We start from the raw sequence: 6,679 nt of genomic DNA, 5'->3' as shown, positions 1-6,679 counted from the left end.
GGGGGGCCGGTAAATCCTCCCCGCAGCCCCGCCGGCCCTTGGCCTCCCACCGGCTTTCTTGGCGTTGCCTCCGCTTCCTCTAACGCACCAGAAACCTAAGCCCAGCCTCCTCCCGCTGTTTTGAGGGGGGTGCTTTCGCTCCCGCCAGGGTGAGGCCAGTGGGACGTGGCCTGCTGGTCTGGAGATCAACGACGAAAGCATCCTGGCCCCCCAACGTGCCTCATTTTGGCACCAGCCTCAGGTTGGCTGGGTTGGGGGCTGAGGGTCACGGCCAGGTCCTTCTGGGCAAGCAGGCAGTGAGAGAGGGTGGCTCGGCACTGCTAAAACCAGAGCGCCTGCAGGCAGAGCCCGTCGCTTTGCTCTGATGATAGAGGGCTCCTGGGATGACCGAGCGACACTGAGCAACACGAAGGCGTCTAATTTCTGAGATTCAAACGTGTTTGTTCAGTCTGGCAAAACCAGTAAAGAGCTGATTTGCAGGGAAACGTGCACCAAGCAAGGAGCAGCACCAGAGTCAAGGAGGCTACCCAGGTCCTTTTCTCCCCAGGACTACAGATCTCACCCAAAATTTTCAGCGCTCCTTCACACTCCTGCTCCAGCATTTCAACCTCGCTGCAGACCATTTTGAGGGGGGCACAGCAGACTGCACCATATGTTGGAGACACAGTGTTCTACTGCAGCTCTTGCCTAATTCATTAGAGAACAAGATGCATGTTTTGTAAGCCACAGCCTTTGCTTTCTCCTCAAATGCACCCACTACTGGTTTGATGGGAAAAACTCCCCAGGCAGGTGGAACCTGGCACTTCAGAAAGCCTTTTGCAGAAAATGGCACTTGTACCTAGCACAGTGCTTCACTCATCACCATAGCAAAGGCAAAGCAAACACCAGTTTCCCTAGAAACTGCGGGTGGCAGGGCATGTTGACTTTACGAGAGGGAGAGGATCTACCTGCGTGCAGAAGGGTGAATGTGCTGCAGGTAGGGAGAGGGGACAGGACTAGGCCCAGACACACAGGACTGGGTTGGCCGGAATGGGGCAGGTACCCCCAGGAGACACTCCCATGGCTACTGTCCTGCATTGCTCAGTGTAGCGACAAAGACTGCCTTAGGGCAGAGGGGCTCAGTCCCCATGGTTGGGTGGCCAAGTAAGGGCACAGATTCATCAAGTGCAGGTGGTCACCAAGAGCTCACCAAGCCCCACCTGGGTGGAGTGGTGCAGAGCAGCTGATACCCAAGGGCTGAGCTTGCTGCCGCCGAGGCACACATCCACTTTGCATTCAGAGCCACCAGAAAGCAGGCAAATGCTGGCAGGAGCCCTTGGACTTTCCTTCCCTAGGGCTCCCTGCTGGGAAAAGCAGCTGCCACTGCCACCCTCAGCTCATGAGTGGCCTTGGGTGCTGTTTCTGGCTCTTGCCAGAAACCACATGCCTTAGAGACAGAACCTCAGGACTGTTCAGTCCCTTCTATCTATAACCACACAAGCTCCTCCAGGGCAAAGGGAGTAACTGGTTCTGGGGAAAATGAACCTGAAGAAGGCATTTCCCAGTGGTGCACGCTCGCGGCAATGTACGCCAACCACATACCAGGCTGCGTGAGTAAGGGTGAAGTCAGCAAGGTGAGGGAGGTGGTTATCCCCCTTTATTTGGCACTTGTGAGGCTGTGTCTGGAGTACTGCGTCCAGTTTGGGTCTCTCACTGAAACTGAGTTTGATCAAGTGGAACAAGTCTGGCAGGGGGGGCACTAAGAGGGTTGGGGGCTGCTTGGAGCATGTCACCAGGAGGATAGACTGAGGGACCTGCTCAGTCATGAGAGGAAAGTCTAAGGGGGATCCAGTTGCTCTTGTCTAGTAAGTAAATGGATGCTACAGAGAAGATGGGACCAGACTTTTCTTAGAGGTGCACAGTGAAAGGACAAGGGGTGACAGACAAGTTCCTCCAGAAGTCACATTTGACTGAAACCTTTGTGTGACTCTCTAATTCTGCTAAACCTACTAAAATGCAGGAAAGAGCTGGTAATGAGGAGGAACCCCATGGCTTCTCAGAACCACAAGCTTCCTCCACGTGTGGGAGCTTATGCTTTGAAGGGAGCTTGGGGCAGAATAAAGCAAGAGGCATCCCGTGTGTTACCCATGCGTGACCTACACACTAACAGCTTTTGGATCTCATATTTGTCTTTAAGGCACTGCAAAGCCAGTCCCTCCCTGGGGACTGTGTGTGTCAAGAACAGTGTAAGCTAAGCAACACACCTGGCTGGACAGAAATGCAGGGTCTCTTCATGCTCTGATGCTGCCACTTGCTGTTTTGGGTGCTGGTCCCCTCTGGGTGCTGCTCACAGGCTGTAGTGCAGCTACTTGGGGTGGCTGAAAGAGACTCAGCTCTGAGCTGTTCACCTTGCCTGTATCAGCCCTAGGAAAATGAGAGGTGTTTCTGCTCTTCAGCTACCTCTATCTGTTGTCCACTGTGATGAGATTTACAGGTGGGTTTTATACGGGAGAAGGTGACTGCTGTTGTTGGGGACTGGACACGCCATCTGTACCACCAGCCCTGTTGCAGGCATGATCACCTTTGGCAAAGGAGCACCATGCATGCTTGGGCCAACAGTTGCCACGTCTGAGATGTGGCCATGTGGTCCTGTTGCTTGGGGAGCAGATCTGATTAAAGTGATCCCCTGGCCCCACAAGCCTGTGGAGAGCGGGTGCACGAGGCTATGCCAGACTCCCCACCAGCCCCGGTCACACATGCACAGCCTGAGTCACTGTTTGACACCACTCGGTGTTGAATACTGAAACAGGGAGGGAAACGGGTGGCAGCAGAGAGGACATCTGAAGGAGGGAGGCAGGGGCGGCTCCCAGCGACCCATCTTTCATACGGGGCAGGCCAGAGGGGGATGCAGCTTTTCAGCACTTGCTTCAGAAAAGGCTTGGGGGTGCGAAGGGTGCCCCACACTTACAAGGGGCTTACAAGGTGTTGTAGATTCCCTATCCCATGCAGCTGCCTCCTGCCACCCCAGGAGACCAACACTTTCTTTCTTGGTCCCAGCCTGGCAAGCGTGGGAGCTGGGCAAGCTCCCCAATATCTTTGCCTCCAAAGCCTGAAGGAGGACATGACCCAACCACAGCTCCACCAGCTGGCAGCATGCTCCTCCCTGCCTCCAACCAGTCCCTGGCATCTCCTGCCCCTGCTGAGGGAGGGGGACTCATTTACCACCCCCATGCCACAGCAAGAACTACAGGGCTTGTAGGAAGAGGGTGGATCCTTCCCTGTACTGGTTTTGGCTTGGATAAACACCTTGTGTGGGAAGGATGGCATCCCACCAGCTACCAAAGGGGAAGCTTTTTTGTCAAGCAGGGGAGCACTTGGGAGGTGAACCCAGCAATGCCCTTCCCCATCCCAGGCCCTGGCACCACTGGCCTGGGGCTGTGCCCCAAGGGTTTTACCGCACCCTCTGTGCCCACACCTGGCTGGGCACGTGAAGCCTTACAGCCCTAGCAAGCCTGTGGGACGGTGACCATGAAAACCCTGGGTCCAAGCAGCGCCTCTGCCCTCCCTTGTCCTTTTCCCATGACATCCCTGACCTGAAGTTCAGCTGAGTTTATCCCGCCTTCCAATAATCCTGGCTGCTTTCATAATCCACGTGTGCTCTGTGCCAACCCTTCTCCGGTGTGTACATTTCTGGTGCTCTGGTCTCCTTGAACATGGAGAGAAGGGATGAGACACTAGAGGGCCCTGCTGGCAGCGGACCTGCAGCCCCTACCACCAAAGGAGCCTTTTGTAGGGGAGAGCGTGGGCACGAGCCTTACTGGGTTTACTGGCCTTCCAGTGGGCGGATTTTAAGAAAAAACAGCAACAAAGTTCAGGCAACCTCATGCCTCCTCCACTCGCTTGTTCCTTTTGGATCTGATCTGTCTGGCCTCACCAGTTTAGGATTTCCCCAGGACATGTAGGTGTGTGACTAAGTGGTCATCTGGGTTGGTTTAAGGTCGGTTGGAAGGAAAGAGGAAACTGCTGCTTTCCCAAAAGCCTCTCCCAAGGTGTGAGAAACCTGCAGAGCAGCACCACCCCTTTCCCACCAGCCCGGAGTTCCACAGAAATTTGTATTTAATTTGACATTTAAATCAGCCCTCACCCAAAGCTGCCTTAATATTGAACAAGTGCTATGCAACTCTGGGCAGATTAGTATTTGTGTTGTCACAGAGGTTTTAAAAAATTATTCTAAAAGGCACTGTAAATCTGTGGAAGGAGATTTTTCACTCTCTGCCGAGCAGCATGCACAGTAACAACCAAGTAATCAAGAAAATCACCGTGCCCTGCATCAGTGGGAGTGCATATGGTGTCCCTAGTTCTGCTGCCTCTGGGGTCAAAGTACATTTGGGAGACACTTTCTGGTCTGTGGCAGTCAGTGAAGGGACAGGGTGGAAAACACATATGGTAAGAGCACGCTTTGCTCTTATTTCTCCTCTTAGCCTGTCCCTTTGCTCCACCAGACCCCACTGAAGCAGGGGAGCTGGCTCTGTCTTATTTAGCACATTTTTGGCTCCTCCTGGGACATACTCTAGGTACACATAAGCCATCAATGGTGCCACATCAGCTTGAAAACCTAATTTCTTGAAAGTTTGGTATTGTTTCAAGCATATCCCTCCTACCTCCAGCCTGCAAGTTAACAACTTGTGTCAGACCTCACATACCCACTTCCCAATCTGCTCCCCCGTGTTACATTAGCACCCCTGAATTTTCTCTCCCATTCTCTGTGTTACATGTGTAGAACTGTGTAGGTGGAGGGGAGGGTAAGCATCGTTTCCATCTGAAATTTACTAGAAAAAGGCAAGATGTCTGGTGATGCATTTCAAACCAATGCCTAGGAGGGCTCTTTCTCATGCCAAGGGATCCAGAAGACCCAAATGCCCCTGCATTGCCCTTCAGTGCTGGTAGGCAGAGTGGGGAAGGCCCAGCTTGGCATATTCTAGAGAGCACTGGGCCTGAGGAAGGGGATTTGCTGGCCAGGAGCATATGGATATGTGGTAGCGTGACATACCATGTAAAAACTCATGGGAGAGGAAGACTCTAAAATGGGAGATTACAGCCTCATGCCATCAGGAGGTTTAAAAAAAAATCACTATTATTATTATTATTATTATTATTATTACTATCATCATCACCATCAGCATTATCATAATTATCTTCATCATCATCATTATTTCGCTTTGATATTGTTTCTACTTTCAAATAAAAATATTATATGTGTTCAGGACATCAGAAAGACATATTTTTACAAGCTGAATTAAATACCTACAAGCTCCTTTCCTATTCTTGATTATGCAAGTACTCAGCAAGACACAAGCGACTAAATACAGGAATATAGACCCAGCAGACACAGACACATGCAGTGATGAAAAGATGACGTCCTTCCTCCTGCATTTGCTTGCTGTGGCTTGGGTTTATATTTCTTCATTTCTTAAGCACTTCTAACATTGAATCAGCTTGCTTTATTCAAAAAAAGTAGCATGGAAAAGCTACTAACCCTCTTCTGCACCCTCAGGCAGCTGATCTCGGGTCCACAGTGACAGCTTCAAAGAAACCAGCATCTCTCTGCCATTTTTCCCCCTGCTGAAATCTCCCAGGTGGCCCACTCCAACCCGTGGAGGGCTGTTGCTGCCACCCTACCAGCCATCAGAGGAATCACATTCCCGTGGAAGAACACCATTCTCTCGTAGTCAGGCTGTTTGGGTTTTTATTAATTAAATATTCCACATACAAAATACTAAATAAATATATAGCTGTGTCAGACACCGGTGTACCATACACACCCACTTGGAGAGCTCTATGTATTTATATACGAAATATCACGGAAAGCTGCTTACCGAATGCAAAGCAGGCTACAGAATGATTCATCTCTTGCCAACTCATTGCTCATCACCAGGGTGCAGTCCACACAGCGCGCACACACACACACACACACACACTCTCACTCACACTTGCTTTCTCCTGGGAAAAAGTGTGTCCGCCCTCCGTAACCTGGCTGCTTGGGAAATGTTCGTGTTAATGCCACAGACGCACTCGGGAGGAGGCAGAGCTCCAAGGTGCACGGGATTAGATCCCAGCAGGGTATTGCAAGCAGCTGCATGGAGGAGAGTTTGTCTGCAGGGATCCACAGCCTGGGGAGGGAGGGTTTGCGGGGTTGGGCAGGCACCCTGGGGAGTTCAGCTGGGGCTCGTGGTCAGGAGGCAGAGTTAGGATGGGGGCTGATGCTAGAGCGCAAATCAGAAAATGTGTTAGGGTAAATAGGTGTAGGTGTTTTTATGACTTTAAATTTTCTTCCCCCCGCGTACCGTGGTCTCTAGGTGATGAGGAAGGGGTTGGAAGTGAAGAAGAAGAAGAAAAAAGGAATACTCCTCCTCTCTCTGTCTCTTCTCCACTGATCTCTGGAGGAGAGCCAGGCAGGGCTGGGAGCAGGCACAGAAGTAACGGTGGATAGGTGAGGGTGTCCTCGGTAGTACCTGAGATGTGTTCATGGGTGGGCAGGAGTGGGGATGTGTGGGGCTGATGCTCCTGCTCCTGTCTCTTCTCCCATCAGACGTGGGGCGTAGGCATCCCCACGAGCTGATCAAAGCGAGTCCTGGCTGGGGCAGACCCAGCTGTGGAGCCAGCTGATGATCTTCCTGATGCTCTAGCCCTCCAGCATTCC

This window comes from Egretta garzetta, unplaced genomic scaffold (assembly GCF_000687185.1).
Source record: "Egretta garzetta isolate BGI_Z169 unplaced genomic scaffold, ASM68718v1 scaffold697, whole genome shotgun sequence".
NCBI classification, from domain to species: Eukaryota; Metazoa; Chordata; class Aves; order Pelecaniformes; family Ardeidae; genus Egretta; species Egretta garzetta.
The sequence above is the reverse complement of the archived record's forward strand: the minus strand, read 5'-3'. Positions refer to the sequence as shown.